Source organism: Centrocercus urophasianus, unplaced genomic scaffold (genome assembly GCF_019232065.1).
Source record: "Centrocercus urophasianus isolate 14NV4802_14NV808 unplaced genomic scaffold, USGS_Curo_1.0 seq_2, whole genome shotgun sequence".
Classification (NCBI taxonomy): Eukaryota; Metazoa; Chordata; class Aves; order Galliformes; family Phasianidae; genus Centrocercus; species Centrocercus urophasianus.
In genome coordinates this window covers 13,374,559-13,392,964 of record NW_024884755.1, presented here as the reverse complement: position 1 = coordinate 13,392,964, position 18,406 = coordinate 13,374,559, and the positions used below count along the sequence as shown (strand labels likewise).

At 44.8% G+C, this 18,406-nt stretch overlaps 1 protein-coding gene across 12 annotated transcripts in view; it reads right to left on the bottom strand.

Moving 5' to 3' along the window:
- LOC122161930 (arylamine N-acetyltransferase, pineal gland isozyme NAT-3) overlaps positions 1–17,545 on the bottom strand; it is a 19,979-nt gene extending 2,434 nt beyond the window's left edge. For 4 of the 12 annotated variants that reach the window (XR_006169349.1, XM_042821726.1, XM_042821737.1 and 1 more), the window contains exons 1-9: positions 13,078–13,261; positions 11,475–11,556; positions 8,917–9,141; positions 8,421–8,520; positions 6,322–7,109; positions 5,896–6,013; positions 5,635–5,686; positions 2,963–3,002; positions 1,019–1,201 (exon numbers count right to left, since the gene is read on the bottom strand). The gene's annotated coding sequence lies outside the window, so the exon portion shown is untranslated. Of the gene's footprint in view, positions 1–1,018; positions 1,202–1,440; positions 1,502–2,962; positions 3,003–5,634; positions 5,687–5,895; positions 6,014–6,321; positions 8,142–8,420; positions 8,615–8,916; positions 9,142–11,474; positions 11,557–12,389; positions 12,607–13,077; positions 13,262–17,445 lie in introns of those variants that run through there. The other 8 variants (XM_042821727.1, XM_042821732.1, XM_042821729.1 and 5 more) reach the window with 8 other exon arrangements.
- Between the last annotated feature and the right edge of the window lie 861 nt (positions 17,546–18,406).

The window sequence follows — 18,406 nt, the reverse complement described above, 5'->3', positions numbered from 1 at the left end:
TGCTCTCAGTGCTGATGGCAGCAGATGTAACTAGGAGTACTTACTTAGGGCTGTGAGCATTGCCTTGCGTGAGCAGGGGGGAAGAAAGCATCTTAAGCACCCCCCCTCTTTCTGTGAACGTGGCCACAATATCTTTATTATCCCAGCCTGGCACCACTGCTTCTCAGATGGATCTGAGTGCACAGCACTAATCTTCAGATCATGGACCTGCTCTCACATGGTATCCATGTGTGGTTATTAAGGTAAAACCATGAGAAAATCTAGAACTGTTGCAACAGGGTTAAGTTCTCAATATACAGTAAATTGTATGGGAGTTTGGGAAAGATAGTTTCAGTATACATGCAAAGCAGTGAGAACACAAGCTTCCTATTTGGCAGAGTGTCCCAGGAGAAGCAGAGGGTGTTCACAGGATACAGATGTTCAGAAATCTGTCACCATTACACTGTGACAGGTATATGAAATTCAACCAGCAGGCCTGAGTTATCAAACACTGGGTTAAGAGCATCCAATCATTATTCCAGGCCTTCTCTTAGTTCAGCTTCTGGCTTGTTCCCAAGCTTTTCCTCTGAACATCACAACTACAGCGCTTGCAGTGGGAGCTTTAAAGCTGATATCACCAGCACTGTGCTTCTTCCCCCCCTCATCCCCACACCTCTTTCTTTCTTCCTTTCCTTCGCTTTGCCCAAGTAGGTGAAATATTTGCATTAACTTAAAGGGAAAACATTGGCCTTAAAGAGTTTATCTGTCTTCCTGTCTGCTTCTTGTGGTTCCTTATAAAGCCCTTTCCATAGCTGAATCTGAAATAAGTCAGATGGCACAAATGCTCAAACAAATGTTGGAGGCTGATAACCACGTAAATAATCTGTTACACTGACACAAAAGGAGGCACTGGTAAGCAGCTGAACGTTGCTCGCTCTGCTGTTACACAACCTGGCTGTTTGCTGCTCTCAGACGTATCTCACTTCCTGGTTAGGAAGAGTTCAGCTGCCTAAATTCAGGGGTTAAAGAAAGGTCTTACCTGGAAAATCAGTTCAACTGCAAACGGATCTCCTGGGACTTGGGGGGATTTATTTTAGGCAAAAGCAAGTGGTGTGGCTGGCTGTCCTTTACTTAGCACAGGGTCGAGGACTGCCCAGCTCCCTTCCTGGGGAATGTCCTTTCTCTCAACTTGCTTCCACCCGCCTCTGTCAGACTGCAAGAGCTGAAAGAGGAGGAGAAAAAGAAAAAAAGAAAAGGGTGGAGCACAAGAGCTGGAGTGAGCGAAAAAGAGTGACAGCACTGACTCCATCCACATTCAGAACCTGGTCTTTATTAGAGCAGAGGTTGCCTGACATTTTCATTTGTCTCATGCTGCCAGCAGCAAATCTCGGGCTAAGAAGAAAAGGGGGAGCTTTTTTGTTTTGCTATCTAGCCAAATGCACGTGAGTGATATAAACTTACCCTGGGTACTGGCTTACTGGTTCTTTGGGTACGTGGGAAAGAATCCTTGCATTCATTCTGTCTGAAAAGCAGTGAGATTTCTGCATGGGGTCTTGCACCTGTAAGCCCCTGCCTCAGTCAGCCCACACCCTAACTTCAGAGTTTGCTTAATTCACACTTTTTAATTTACATGCTTGTTTGCTTTTTTTTTTTTTTTTTTTTTTTTTTTTAATTTTATTTTATTTATTATTACAGCAGATTTTGCAGAATGAAATTTCACAGGATAAGGCTGGGCCAGCAGTGTGCCTGCTTTGATCTCAGCTCAGTTTAGCATCTAAGGATGCTGTGGTGGTGAATATGAAGTGTGAACACGTGGGGAACTCCATCCCCTCAGTGTGCTTCACACTGCTTTTCTCTGTACACGTTGCTTGCATTCTTCCAAGTTAGGACTTATTAATTCTCAATGTACACGGATGGATTCTTCTCTGTTAAGTCCCTCCTTCATATTTAGTATCACTAGCAAGTTTTGTTCAAGCATTGATTTATTGTGATAACTGGTAGAGATGGTAAATCAGACCCAAGATGCCTGTGGTAACACAGCTCCACTGCCATATCAAAATGTGCCTCTTTATCATCCCCTCAGCATCCAGTGTTTCACCCAACCAGACAGAACCAATGCCCAAGGTGAGAGATGCTCACCTTGTAGCATTGTTACCTGCCTTTCTTGGGCTCCTCTGGTCATGTCCAACCTGATGAAAAGAGAAGCCTCACGTTCCCTCTGTAGAGCTTGCTGTACATGGGCTATTCCATTCTCTTTTCACATGTCATTTCAACAAAGAGCAGCCCAAGTACAAGCAGGGAAACCAGTAGTGCTGGGGGGAACCATACTAAGAAGAAGTCCAAGGTCCCATCACCGCACTGTGCATGCAAACCCAGCCACAATCCTTGCCTGGAGTCATTGCTCCTTTAAAACCAAGAGTTCTCATCCGGTACTGCTTGCACCCAAGGAGGTCAGAGGACTAAAGGTAAGATAAGGTTCTTCTTAACTGGAAAGCCCTACCACAGACTTTCCATTTCAGCTCTGTGTCATATCATCATGGCTCACTCCAGACTTAGCAGGCCAATAAAATGCAATTACTGCTGCTGTGTAGCATGGCCATGATATGCATAAAGCCCCACTTGAGTCCGTCCTCAAAAGTGACAAAGGGCAAAGCCCAGCCCACGTCACACAGAGCACTTGACCAGCGATGACCCATAACTCAATTTCCCAAACTTGGCAGGAGCTGAAGCTCGTTGAGCATTTTCCAGAAGAGCATCAATGTAATTGCACATAGCTTTTATTTATTTATTCATTTAAACTGCCGCCAGCATTTAATTTATTACTGAAATCTTTCTCTCATCCTGACTCTCCGGAGAGGCTGCATCAAATATTCCTCCCTCCCCCCTTTAGCAGAGCATTACATGCTGCAATGTTTGCTTGGAGAAATACAAGCATTAATGCACCCTGGCTAGGGGAGTGTTGTGCAATTGAGTGTCTACTCACCGTTGAGCAGCTCCCACTGTAGTGCCCTCTGCGATGGGCTCTGTAACAAAGTACAGATTATTATGTTAGCTGGGTGCTTAATATAGAAATGGTGGGGTATTTTACTCATCTAGCTGGTCTGGGGTGGGAGGAAAGAAAAGAGGCTTTTAAACTAATAGAACATCTGACATGTTTTAAATGGAATAAAATCTTAAATTCTTACACAGCTTTCAATTCTTCCATACTGCTGAACTCTCAGTGGCTGCTCAAAATAAAATGCTACACATCCCAAGCTGAGCAGTGTGCCCTATCCCACCATTTCCAGAGGGATTTTAATACCTGTATGCCACTCTAATATGTGAGTAGTAAATAATATTCATGGCCTGCAAGCAATATTTATAATGGTAGAGCTCATGCTTCGTATTCATTGCCTTGATATTGCATATCAAGCAGCTGTGGCTGCGTACCTCCTCTTTGCATCGCTCACATGCAGTCTGGGTGCTGCAAGGAGTCCTCCGATGGGCCAAGGGAAGAGCCTGCAATGGCAGCAGTGACTTTTGCCCGTGGAAGGTGGTAGCTGTGCTTGAATTGCTTGGCTTTCTCTTGGCAGAGAATAGACAAGATCTCAGTTTGAGCATCTCTATCATCTGAGACATCTTTCTGAGAGCTGGTGAGAGTCAAAAATTCTCTCTTCTCTTTATCTTTACCCTGCCAATATGAGGTTTTTCACACAAGCTAACACCAAGCATGCTAATGCAGACCAAGAAGACCACTCTGGCCTGCAGGGCCTTTCGGTCCAGAGGGTTTCAGCATAAATCTCTTAAATGCGAGTGGTCATAAGTCAGTTAAACTCCATTTCAGGGGGAACAATAAGCTTTTCTACATGAACGGTTTTATCTCATTTTAAATAGCTGCTTTGATGAAAAATATATCCATTTACGTGGCTTTTATTTTCCCATGGATCACGACTGCTGTGGTGGACAGGACAGAGTTAGATCCTCAACAGCATGTGTCCCCAGCACCCTGGGCCATCCTACAGTTCCCTGTGCTTCTCCCAGCTCCAGCATGAGTATGGGGAAGCAGAAGTTGTCCTCCATTTCACAAGCAGTGATCACACCCTCAACGCATCCTTCTTCATCTTGCCAAGGCTGAGTGGAGGGGCATGATGGAGGTTGTGCTGAAGACTTGTCTGCCACCCAGAGAGGGGTTTGGTGGCCACAAGGTGGGAACTGGGAAGGAGCAGAGCTCATGTGTCACTTGGCCAGACCCGACTGCTCATGCCCATCTGTCCCACAGCAGTCTCGCTCTGGCCAGGAGCTGCTGAGCATCCTGAGTTCTAGCAATGGCCATGCTGGGGGAAAAGAGGTGCCAGACAGGTAGGTAGGGAGCTCTTCCTGAGCTGGGCAGGCCCTGGCTGGTCTCACACTGCATTATTGGGGTTATGCCATTGGCAAGCTTGCATCCCTCTCCTTACCACCAGCTTCCCCCTCAGCACAGCCTACAAACGCACTGCCCAAAACACTCCTTACCAATTGGGATGTAAAGTCAGCATCAGTGAAGTCACGTGTAAATATTTTCAAAGGAGAAATATATCTAACCAGAAACAAAACCTGAAACCACGGCCTGGACATCCCCATCTGCAGCCACCCCATGGCAAATCCTCCTGGTGCAGTCTATCCCCATAACCACTGTCAGCCAAGAGAGAAGATTTCTTCCCATTCAAACCATTGGAGCTTGGGGGTCCTCCTGCAGCCTGCTGCAGCTCACATACGTGGTGCTGCAGGTGCTCAGATGTCAGTTTCAAATCTCAGCTCTGCAAAAAGCACGTGAGCTCCCTCCTTCCCTCTTCATCAGACCATTGCATCCACTGCCTCAAAAATACTGCAGTGCCTTCCAAAATCAATACACAATATGCCCCCAGAGCACCTTTGGAGACCCAGGGTGTTAATCTTTCTCTCTTCATTTCAACATCCTACCTAGACACTGGATATATTCCATTCTCCCAGCTTTTTTGTGCAGATATATACACTTCCAAGATTAAGCAGTTAATAAATGCCATCACGTTAAGCTGTAATTGCTGAAGGGAAGTGTGACAGTGTAATGTGTAATGGGTCTCAGCGAGGCTGGACCCTGAGCTGCTTTCATTTCACATTTTCTAATGAGAGCTGTTGGTCACGCTGTCAGAGCCACACAGGGCATTTCTTCCCCTGCTTCTCTGGCACAGAGCTGCAGTGGGCAAAATCCACAGCAGAGCCCATGATCAAAGGAGGAGGTGTATGGGGCAGTACTCATCCCTGAAGGACATGGTTGAGATTCTCTCCAATTTCCCTCCATTTTCACCATCATTGGTAGCAGCAATAGCAGGGCAATGCTTTTTGCACGGATAGAAAGGCCTCATCTGACCATAAAGCTGTTACATTGGTCTTAATACAAAAACCAGAAGAGATACCTTTAAAATTAAATCACTGATCACTTGCAAAAACTCTGTACTGTTGCCAAATGAGTATAGAAAACAGTCCGTGACCAACACACGCAATCCAGCTGTACAGGTGTGACCTACCTGCACAAAGAGGGCCTGCAAGGCACCAAGCTCTATCATTGTCAGCCTCTATCATTATCAGCCTGGGTATTCAAACCTGTTTACCATGTGCAAAGAATATTTTTGCAAAACGTTTCAAGAGGAAATTACTCACAGCTAATCCACAGGTGCACTGATGGAAGGAGAAGCATTTACCATAAGGAATACTGTGGGGAAAAAACACTGCTGTGAGCGGGATATAAAGCAACCAAAAGAGCATCTCAAAGGGAAATAGTCTTTAATTGGCCTAAACAGAAAATATACTGGCTTTAATTCATGCGTTTTCCATATAGAGATCTAACTTGTATTACAGGAAAATATGCATATATAGAAATACACACACGCATATATTAGCTGTGAAAAACGAAATCCCCACCTGGCTCTCAGCCTGCTTCTCCAAAAAAATCTCCTCCAAAAGAAAGCTGCTGTTTCAGTGAGAAGGCTCTCGTTGAGTTCAGGGGGAATGACACTCAGCCCTATTTCAGGCAGTCAGCCTGGAAACACACAACACGAGGAACAATTACATGAGTTCTGTCATTCCCGCTGCTCAGATATTTTAGGTTTTGGAAAGGTAGGTGGGAGGGAAACCTTTTATCTCCATGAAGAGCAGGAAACAGAGATGCACAGTGACAGCAGAAACTTGCATCTTCAGAAAACACATTCATTGTAATTCACTATCATGCATCACAGAAATCATGCACGTTTGGGATGACACCACTGTCCTCCTCCCTGTTGCTGAATCAGGAGCAGGGAAAAAACAGCGGAGATGCTCTGGGTTCACAGTGCTACCCCCCAGACTCACCCGAGGTGGTTTGGCTGCATGAAGGAGATCTGGAAGCAATGGGGATTCAGAAGCATGGAGCTGGTCCTGCAGGGGTCTTCTACACCAGCCTTCAGCGTTCAGTAGCCCCAGTGCAAACACAATCAGTATAAATCATGAGCATGGAGCTGGGTGTCTGCAGAGCGATGTATTTTCCTGGTGGAGAAGCAAAAAGTGGTGGAACAGGGGTTACTGTGGCAACCTGCAACTCTTGCCTCTCCTCTCCGCTGTGCTCAGGAGCAGTGCTGAAGGACATGGATGTCACATCAAGGTGGCACTGCAGGGACTGGGCCAGCATGAACAGCACAGACACAGAGTGGGAGGTATGCAGCACCCGCAGCTCCATGGGAGAGCAGGCACCAGGGGCTGCAATGGCTCCGTGCTCCAACACCTGCATTGCTCTCCATTGCATCCTCTGAACATGTTCTCATTTCCCACATCTCCTCTGCAAAATGCCATATCCTGCCCTCTGCAGCACCACCTCCAGCCCCTGACCCACAGCAGCATTATTTTCCCAGCAAGTATCAGTTAGATCCTTGACCACCCAAACTTCAGACTGGCCTTTACTGTGAGGTGACGAGTCTGGCAGCACCACTTCTGTACGTTTCCAGCCCATAAGGTAAAAAGCAGCTAATTTCCATGCTGCATCATCACGCTGTCACAAATTAATGCTACAATCCAGGTCACTATTTCCTCCCAGGCAGATGCTGAGAATGCTGTCATGCTGGAAGATTGTCACCAGCCTTCCCAAAGCAGATATTCAACAGGAGCTGTAGTAAGAAACAGGCATTGAGAAGTGGCTGGAGGCCACGTCTTTGCCCACGGAAGAACAAGGCAAGCACTACAAGCAACCACCAGTCCTCATGCTGTTCTTTTGCCAGTTTTTACCCGCTTTGCTATTGTTCTTAACCAATTCCTACCTTTACCAGCTTAACTAATAATTTTATAGGCAGTATAGTATTGTGAGCTTTACTGCCATGCAAAAGCTCGAGTCTCAGGGCTCATTACTTCCCTCTAGAAGATCACAGCAACCCAGTGGTTAACATGGCTGCCATCTGTAATTTCCTGATGCTGGTGCTGAGAGGCACCAGTGCTCAGAGGCAGCCGAAGTATCCCATCTTTGAATTTGTCTCTCCCTTATGCACCTGAGATCGGTGGCAGTAAATATGCTGCTCTCTGGCAATAACTGAGAGCTGCACGGCTGCTGGGGACTCTCCGAAAGGCCCCTGCCATTGAACAGGAGCTTCCTCTGCAAATTTATCAAAGGCTCTCCTGAATGTTTCATTGTAAGAAAATTTGACTGCTTGTTTACGAGGCCACAAAGCTACCCAATTTCAAACCACAAAAATCAATGTGCTAAGTGCATCAGTTACCACTCTGGGTTGCTGCTCCTGCTAACCCCACCGTCATTTTCCATCACTTTGCACAGGGTCAACAACTTCTCCTAATTTAGCTTCATCTGCAAACTTGCATAAAACACCTTCTAATCCTACATGCAAATCAAAACACAGCCCCAGAGCATGCTGCAGAGACCAATGCTGCAGCCCCAGCCATGTCTGCAGTGATACCCTGTTGCTGCTCATCCCTCTTTACCATCCCTTCAGCCTTGGGCCAGGGCTTGGAAGAGTTGCGCCCATGCTGTGCATCCCTATCATTGCACAGCTTTCATTTTGCTTTCCTCCCCTTGGAAACCGTTGTGTGTTCTAGAAAGCTGCACATCATATATTAGTCCTATTCCCAGCCTCAACAACATCGAGGTGATTTTAGAGGAACGCGCTATGATTTAGTACCATCAGTAAACTCTGCAGAAGCAGTGAGAAATACAACCCCAGCCACGATCCACACAGAACCCACCCACAGCCTCCCCAGTGCTAGCAGCATCCCCTCAGCCCTTTAATTCCCATCATCTGCCCCATTTGTATCCCGCCTCACTGCTGCCCTTGGTTAACGATCTGATTTTGCATGTTATGTGTTCAAAACGCTCCCTGGCAATAAATGTTTAATTTCTTTCGCTTGTGGCACCTTTGTGAAATATTTATGATCACTAGATGTCACTGTAATTTTACTGTCTCCAGCCTTACCGAACCAGTGCGATTCCCCATGCTCTGCTTGCTCGCAGCTCCTCGTGCAGAATGCATCAGCGATGCGCCCAACAGCCAGCTGCTGCCCTGCTTGGGTGTCCTGCATGGCAACACAGCACAGACCTCATCCTGGACTTTGCCTGCGTTCTCCCAGCACTGCAGTTAATCACACAGGGGTAGGAGCCCAGGTATGTCTGCAGAGCATCTTTCTGTTACCTTAAAGATTCTTACAGAATATATTTCTTCCAAGTCAGCTCAAGCGCACACTCTCAATTTCCCTAAATTGTTACTCCTATGATTTCTGAGTTGTACACATCTTTTGCTGTATATAATTTAAATGTTATGGGCCACATTCCTATAATCCATAAACATGCATGGGATCTTTTAAATTGAAAGCAAACAAACAAACAAACAAAAACAGTAACAGAGAAATGTATAGGAATACCCACACCTTGACCACATGTCTCTGTCTGCTGATGCTACACAGGTCACTCACCCCAACCACATCCCATTGGGGAACGCACTGAAAGCAGGACTTCCAAGAAAAATCCATTCTCCAGAATGCAGCATGAAGGTTCCTGATGCAGAGCTGGTGGCTGAGCTGTAAAAACAAAGCTCTTTGCTGGCATCTTTTGGTGAGTGAGGAGAAGGAGCTGAGGGTCAAATGTTCCTGTTCCAGGAGAACTCCGCAGTCAGGGGAGGGAAGATGCTGGTTTTCTCTCTAGTGAATGAATGAACAAAGACATGGAAAAGTAGGGGGAAGAAAATCAGATCCTTTTTGGATAAGGAATCACTGCCACAGCTGAAAGTATTGCAGGGAATGAGCAGTGGGCAGAACAGCAGGCAGAGCAGCACAGAGCAACACACCAGCTTTTGTTGCTGCCTCTTTCACCTGTCCAACATTATTACTACATCTCAGGTGCTTGAATGCATTACATTCTGCAATCAGCACTGTCTCACCTTTGATGAGCTTTTCTATTTGGAATTCATTATAAAGAGCTTAAATGAGCAGCAATGCTTCTGAACAAGCGCTTTATTTTTCCATGTAGCCACCAGAAGAGCTTTGTTGATTCCCCTGAGGTCAAGCTCTTTTCATTTTCTCTGCCAGCCACAGTATAAAAACTCCTACATTTCCTTTGAATTCTGTTGATTATTTGGAACCACTGAGTGCTCTCTTTGGAAACTCTCCGCTGCAAATCTATCCCACTATGATGCACCATATTTTGCCTAATGAGTGAGAGCGACATACAAATCAGGAGCTAAAGGGATTTGAAAGTGCTGCCAATGAATTTAGAAAAACGTTAGGGCTATGCTGCTAATCCTGAAAATGAATGGGAACCTTGCCCATACAACCATCCCTGTGTTAGGGGAGCAGCAGGTAGGCAGAAGCAGCTCTGTGCTAATTGGAGACTTATTAGTTCTGAATTAAAATTAACGTAGAGTCACAGCAGCACTTTGCTTGGGGCAGGAGGAGAGTTTTTGAGGTGAGCACCCTAATCCCAACCCTATCCCTTGTTTGCACTTGTCAATACAATGCTTTAATGGGCACGGTGATGATGGGCTGATGACTGGACTAGATGAGCTTAGGGTCTTTTCCAATCTTAATGATTCTATGATGCCAGCTCTCCCTTGGAGTTCCTCTGCCAGCAACAGTGCTGGAGAGGCTTTCATCAAGATAACTGATTAAAATGGTGAGGAAGGATAGAGAAAGCAAAGTGCTGAAGTGGCTAAGTAATGAAAATGACATCCTGGATCAGGTTTTGTATTTACAGCAGACTCTCCTCAAGTTTCTCAAACTCTTAAGGAATTTTATGAATTTTCTTACATGTTTTGAAGGGTTATAAGTTATCTAGGAATCTGACTGTGCATACATAAAAAGCACTGGAGCAGCTCAATTAAAGGTGGAACGTCTTTAAGCCCCATTAAACATGGGCAGCTCCCTGCTCATAACATCTCTTGTCAGGCCATTGGCTTACTTCTGTGTAATTTGAGCCAATCAGGAGCCCTTTCAGTAGAACCCAACATAAATAATTATCAGTATTAAGTGAGAGACTGCATATTGAGAACTTCCTTCACCCACTTCTTTTTAGTGATTGAAAAACCAAGTTAAGATTACACGGAGCACAACTCAAAAGCTATGCGAAACACCCTTACACAGGCATTAGCGTAAATCATATTTTTTAAGCAGATTTAATTGCTGTTTACCCAGCAGTACCCCAGAAGACTAACTTAAACAATACAGTGCCATGAATTCATAGCACAGATTAGTTAAAGCAGATGGCGAGCCCGTGTGGATGCACTCCGTCAGAGAAAACACAGCCATAATTGGATTTATTTTAATTCACTTATCCTTTGACTACAGGAGAAATGCTAGTAACGTTGCTCACGCAGACAAGCCATGAGGCTAGGGCTTTCAAGGAGCTACTGCCTTCATTGTCCACCACGCTGTGTTAAAAACTGGACCTCAGGGATGGACTCCTTCCACCAAGAAGCCACAGCAGAGCCCAGCTTACAGCTCACCCAACCAAGGCCCTGTGGAAGCCACCAAGGATCCGAGCCCAAAGGGATTGAAATAGCCCATCTCTAAACAGTCACATGAATACTGAATCAAGTGGCAGCCAGAAAGTCTCGCTGTCTCAAAGCCCCAGTTTCTCCCCCAGCCATAAAACCTGCCAGGCAAACTCTCCTCTGTTTCATCACAAACCAACACGCCTTTCCAAAAATTAATTTGTTTTTGCTTGTTCTGGTTGCAATCATTGCTTGCGTTCTTGAGAGTTTGCAAACATGCTTGAATTAAATTATGGGTCTGGTCGCATAATTACATCCTGCACAGTTTTAATTCATTCTTTGCTCCAGTTTAATGTCCTGGCTTTGTGCGCAGCATGCTTAAATGTCCAGAGCCACAGCATTCTCACCCTTTATGCCATTGCAAATTCCCTGCAGCCACTAGATGTCACCACGATTTTATTTGCTTTCTAGTCTCTACCCAGCTGGTAAAGTTAAGAACACAGGAAAATAATTACTAATTAATTACAACAACAACAAAACACCTACCATAATGAACACTTTGCTTAGAGAGAGGAAGAAGTGGTCCGGACTCCTGCTTTTATGCATGCCATCTGTGAGAGTACCCATCCTGCACACAAGGATACGACTTTAATTTGTCTCTTGATGGAAAAAGGACAGTTTTATTTCTTGATGATCCAATTTCCCCAGCTAGACATGAAGCTAAAATTACTTTTTTTAATACGTTTACCAGAGCACTATTTAATTCTCCAGCCTCGCTAGCTTGAAAATTATTCTCCCACTCAGTAATTCTGCTGGAACAAAGCAGCTGACAGCCAGCTGCATCACCTGGGAGGGAAGTGGCCAAGGGAAGAGGTGGTGAGGAGATGAACCAAGTGGCTCCACCACACCAGCCATAATCTGGAGGATAAGGATTAGAAGTGGTGTGCATGATCCCACAGAGCTCCACTTTGTCACACCTCACAAGCACAAAGTCACATAGATGCAGCGCAGAGGTGGAACTGTGGGCCCAACGAGATGCTTGTGCATTCTCACCTCCTTAATTACCCAAATGTCCAGCAACATTAAAGTCCTTCAAATGGGCCTGAGGCTAATAATCCATCTCCTAGATCATGCAGTAATTTGTCAGATCGCTGTGAGACTGCCTGACTGTGGATAAGCCCTGAATGGCATAAATTATTGCATTCCAAGAGGGACTCCTCATTTAACATTTCCTTCCGGATTTCCCAAGTCAGCCCTTACCAGGAATGGCACTAACCTTACCTCTGCCCACCCTGTTTATGTTGTTTCTTCTCACAGAGGTAAAGCAACACCCTCCCACAGCAATAACAACAGGGGATGCCTGTGTTTGTCTTAAGGATCATCCTGTACCTCCAACAGCACCTATTCTTTCAATCTTTAGTCCATTGTCTTCCAAGAAAAGCAAAACAAAGCAGGTCTTACTGCTCTTTGAGTCGAGTCTGTTATTTTCAGTTTTGTTTCAGAACACATAATATAATTAATGTAAGAAATAAGAGAGGCTCAGAACTTCATCCAAAGGTGCAAAAAAGATCTCGACTTCAAAATATTACTATCCAAGTTGTTCATCTTAAGTCTGGTTTATGATTACTTTTTCCAGCAGTGCTGCTGTACGTGAAATTAATTGCACCTCATGTACTTTCTGTAGAGAAAAGGATGAAACATATTATGCATTTTATCAGTACTTCTTGCACAAATATATAAAGAGCAAAGGTTGCTTATTTTAATTTCTTTCATGCAAGTATGTCTGCAACTGTCACTTTATAACTTGCTACTGATTGTAAAGTTGATGCAGGTTATCTTTAATTTCAGAGTTTTCCTTAGGAAGTAGCCTTCTTCTAGGATTAACGAATTAATTTAAATTTAAAATTACCTCTTTTAACAAAATATCTTCAGTTCTCTCTGATAGTAAAACATGTGCAATACCCAGTGGAACTGGCCACATCTTACTTTCATAAGAAAGACAAAAAGAAGTGTGGCTCTATGTAGGTCAAAGTCTTTCATGTCTCATTTCCTCTACTTTTCTCCTCTCTCCTCTTGCTTCCCACACCACCCTGCTCACAGATAAGAGATCCATCTGGCAGACAGGGTAGGTGGTCCTATACCCACATACCTTATCCCTGGTAAGAGGTGATGGATGCTCCCTACAACTCCCTGACAGGAGGTTGCAGTGAGGTGGGGGTTGGTCTCTTCTCCCAGGTTACAGCGATACAGAGAGAAGGAATGGCCTGAAGTTGTCCCAGTGAGGCTCAAGTTGGATATTAGGAAACATTTCTTCTCAGATAGAGCGGTGATGCAGTGGCACAGCTGCCCAGGGAGGGGAGAACCTCACCAACCCTGGAGGTGTTCGAGAACCATGGAGATGTGGCACTGAGGGATGAGGTCAGTGGGCATGGTAGGAGTAGGCTGACAGCTGGATTAGATGACTGTAGAGGTCTTTCCCAACTTTAATGATTCAGTGCCTTCCTGTATGCTGATCACACTGCTGGGTGAGAGTGGCTGTTGTTGGGCTAACTTCTGCCTCAGGCAGGAGATGATCACCTCAGCAACCTGCTGGCAAGTCTTATTCACAATCTGCCCTTAAAAAAGAAACACAGCTTCAATGACAACAAATGGGCATTTCCTTCTCCAATAGATCCCCCCTGTCAAAGTCTCAGCGCAGGCAGATAAAGGATTTGAGAGCCCAGCTTTCCATGAGAACCCCAGGCCCTTGGATGCTTTGGCCTCCCCCAAAGCCAGTGCCAATGTGACCAATGGGTGTTGCAGAGGTGACCGGTGCAGAGGCACCACCACTGCCATGAATAATGCAATGGGGCAATGGCACCTTGCTATTTCTCAGCCTTGTTAGCTTAATATAACTTGTTTATCTATTTACATTAAGCCCGACACCTCAGATGCCCTGATGTATTTTATGATACTTTCTTGCTTTTGATGGTCCTATTTATGATTCAGCATACAGTACTCCAGTAATCAATATTCTGTCTGGTTGGACATTTTATTTATCAACAGAGCCACCATATGAATTCAGTTGGTTTCCTGGAGGTCAAACATTTTTCATCTTCTCCATGAGCTAAAGAAAATTGAAAGATTTAAACTGCCTTTGAATTCCTTTGATTAACTCGGGGAAAATATCTCACTTTTTTTTTTCCCCCCCCAACTCAGAATGGGAAATGTGTTCTCTATAAATCTGCCTCTTTCTGACACATTGATCTCTGCATAATGGCTAACACCAAGTGTTCAGGCATAAACTAGAAGATGAAGAAAGCTATAGAAGAGGTATGAACAATGCTTTTATCAGCCCTCATCAGCGTAGACACGTAGACATTCTGAGTGAGATTTAAAGAAAGAAAGTAAAATCAGTAAGATCTGTATAATTAATTAGCTATGAAAGAATCTGGGAATTGCACTTCTGTGCCAAGAAAACACCTACACTGCATCAGTAAACATTACACAGTGTTATGTACTTACGTCTGTATCACTCCCTCAGTTGGAATGAATTCTCTCCACATGTGTGTGTGTGATGCCATCACCTCCATCAAGCTGCTTTAAAAGTAAGAGGAAGCCCATTGCTTTCCACACACAGGGAGGACAAGAGCAGCTGAAAGCCAGATCTTAGCTCCTAGGCACCTCCCCTGCACAGCTCTGCAGGGCGCTGGACTGCATGGGCAGGGACAGCAGCAAAGAAACCCAATGACTGAACCAATTAATGAAAATATAATAATGAAATTATACTCTGGATCGCCCTCATATAATGTTTTCCTGTTGAATCTTTGTTTGTAAAGTTTTAAAGTCACATCTTAAGAAGTGCTTATGATCCACATAAAGTTGCATCATTTAAAATAAAAGCACGTCATAAAGCCCCTTCAGTCAAACAAGAATATTCCCATACAGACACACTTGCATTTGGTGGCTTGTTCCTAGTTTTTGGATTTGTTTCAGAATTGGTTTAAGATTAATTAAAACAAGCCACTCTTTCAGTGCCTTGCAGCTTGCACTCGTTTAACTAAATTAACTCAATGGGGAAGGCAGAGTGAGGTCCAGACAGTGCAGTGATTAAGAAAGACACGAAGGGGTGGCAAGAGCAAAAGCAGCTCCCAGCTTTCACACCTCCATTGCAACAGTGGTTGTGTGCTACTGAGGTAATATGGCCAGCCTGCAATCAAGGAAAACACTTGAGAACCCAAGCTACTTGTGGTTGGAGGTGAGCAGTGTCCTGGCAAGCAGAGCAAGGCGACCTTCATCTCACAACGTGAGATGCAACGTTCCAGCAATGTTTAGGAATGTTTTTCTTAAAGTACAGTCCTTCACCATGTTAAAATAAAGCCTTCCACTGAACCCGTAACAAACATCTCCTGGTGAGCTGACTCACAGCTCCGTGAATCATCGTACATTCAATCAATCAGTGACTGCTTGCTTTTTTTTTTTTTTTTTTTTTAAATAGCAAATGATGTTGTATGTTATTAGTTTCTTGGCACCTTTTACCAGGCTTTCATCAAAGCAAAATGCTGATGCAATTAGCAAAGGATATCAATTTATGCAGCAATTCGCATTATCCCTCAAAGCTTCATTAGCCCCAGAAGCTAACGCACTGGAGAGAAAATCTGGGGAAGCACTCTGCTACCTTCTGCAGCTCAGCCCATCTGCACTACTGCAGAGTGCAAAGTGCACCCCATCTGGGGAAGGAGAGCTGGCAGCACCCAACTCCAAGCACTGGGGGGCCAGAACAAGGACCGAGTTCTGTCCCATCCACCCCAGTTCAACCTACTCATGTATTTTGCACGGATCCAAGACTTGCTGTGGACACACAGCAGACTCAGAACCACTGGGAGGCTTTTCACAAGGAAAACAAACGAAAAAAGAACCAGCACATTTTCTGTCCTAGAGGCACCCCGCAGCTCCAGCCTGTGTGTAATGCTCTGCTGCCATCGTGTTGTGCCCTGACCTCCTCATGCTTCTCCTCTTGTTCCCTATAAACACTCCTGAGGTCAACAAGGCATTGTAATTGCCCCATTATTTCCTGGAAAAGCCAACGTCAGCAGATGCTGGTGGGATAGAAATCTCACTCAGCTGCCCTTTGCCAGGACGATAATGTGGTCTTTACAACTCTGAACACAGCCATCTCTTTATACCTGTCATATTTGGCCTCCAGATTTCTTTCTCTTTTTCCTTTTTTTTTCTTTTATACTTTCAGCTGAATAATTTTTATTACGCTGATCCACATAGGCATCTGCCTCTCCACAGCTTTGAGTACAAGCCTTGCCCTTGACTGCACAACATAATGAAAGCCTTTAGGTCACAGCTTTTAGAACACTTGATATTGCTTTTTCTTTATGGAAAGAATAAATAATGTTAACCTCTCTGCTAGTGGAGAGCAAAAACAGGAAACAAAAGGCTCTAGGTGCATGACAAACCAGCTGGTATTGGACTTGGAGGACCCCAAACCCATTGACTAGCTTGCACGACTCGAAACAAAATTAAATCATCTCCCAGTTAGCTGAATAACTGAAGTGCATCAGCAGATCTCCAGATAGATCCTTCAAACAGCCACAGCACCTGTGGCTGGGTGAAAAACTGCCTCTGCTGGGGCTGCTCTATACAAAACCCCACAGATGCTGCCCCAGGGCTGGCTGGAGGACGTGGGTCACTCTCATGGTTTCATGGGGCAGGCACAGTTCAGCTGCGCTGGCAGCAGAGCAGGTTTCCTCTGTTGACATCTTCAGGAGCAGTAAATATACTTGAGCCACGTGCAAATCATTAGGCTCAACAAAAAGGATCTGATCTTTCACTAACTAGAGGAGCTAGAAAAAGGAGACAAACTCTTTAGCAGGGTCTGCTGTGATTGGATGAGGGGAAGTGGTTTCAGACTGAAAGTGGGGAGATTTAGACTTGATATAAGGAAGAAGTTTTTTATAACAAGGGTGGTGAGGCACTGGCACAGGCTGCCCAGAGAGGTGATGGGGATTTCCCACCCCAGGAAACACCCAAGGTCAGGCTGGACGGGGCTCTGAGCACCTGATGGAGCTGGAGATGTCCCTGTTCATTGCAAGGGAGCTGGACAGATGGCCTTTAAATGTTCCTTCCAACTCAGATGATGCTATGAGTCTATGATTCTATGCCTATGCCAGCAGACCACACTGCTCTACTTATAGGTCTACAGTAGATGTAATATCTATGGATTTATGGAAAATTACAAGAAGTGATAGAATTTAAGTCAGAGTCTCATTCCTGCCTGGTGTAAATGCAGTACTGAGATATATCAGAGAGAAACTTGTTGGAGACAATTTTACACAGATCCAGTCCTTAGGACAGTTCCCCACATACATCTTACCCACAACCAACCTGTGTCAGCCTGGCTCACTTTCTGTAATCACCCCTGTTCTCTTGAGCTGGGGTCATTGCATTCTACACAAACAACTGTGCAGCTTTCTGCCTCAGTCCACACAGCCAGAAGCTGGCCACAATGTTCATTAGAAGACCTTACCAAATGAAGAGGGGCAGCGAATGCGTTCCTCTGGGAAGGTGCCACCTCATCTCCCATGGTCTACAGGAGCACGGACAACTTCTTGTACTTCACTGGGTTGATAAGTTCAATTCCCAGCTAGAAAAAAAGCCACAATAGTCCTGATTGGAGCAAAATGAACAGCAGAGAAAAACTTTCCCGCCCACTTTTTGGGAAGCGGTCCTCCCTCTCAACAGACCCAAGTGAAACAAAAAGAAAACGGTGCACGTGTTCTTACATATATATGATATCTAATACCTCCCATTAAAAGAATAAGAGTGCTCTGAGGCAAAGACCACCTCTTATTCATTACTCCTTTCCACATCCTTCTACCTTACTGCAATTTTCCAAGAAGAGGTGAAAAAACATACAGTGCAATTAATTGCACTATTTAAATGCCTATCACAGCATGAATTATTGTCTCTCTAAATTTTTTCTAGCAGCTTGAGAAACAGCAGGAATTAGCAGAGGGGTTTTTGACTGAACCTTTCCATTTAAACAGACTGCTTTCTTCTGGCTTCATGTTTGCAAATGCAAGCAAGACTGCTAAAAAAAACACAGTGTTATTGCCACGCCAGAGATGAGAACAGAGCAGTGATGGCAGCATTAGCATGGGGCACAGTAGAAATGCACTGAGTTCCAGCTCTCATGTGTTATGTGAGCTCAGGTACATCTCATACAGCCAAACCTGAGAAGCAGCCACATGCCTCAGTGTGAAGATCAGCATCCTGTGGGACTCACGGGCAGGAACTGGGAACTTGCCTCTCTGAATTGTAGGTTCCCAAGTCATCTGAACTTATTTGAAATTTCTGGCAGGTACAGACCTTTAATTTATGTAGATCTTAAATTTAATTAATGACTATTGTAGAAGAGCAAGCAAAAGGAGCACATATTGTGCTTTGGTGGAAATAGCAGACTCCAAGATGCTCTACAGTCTGTATCA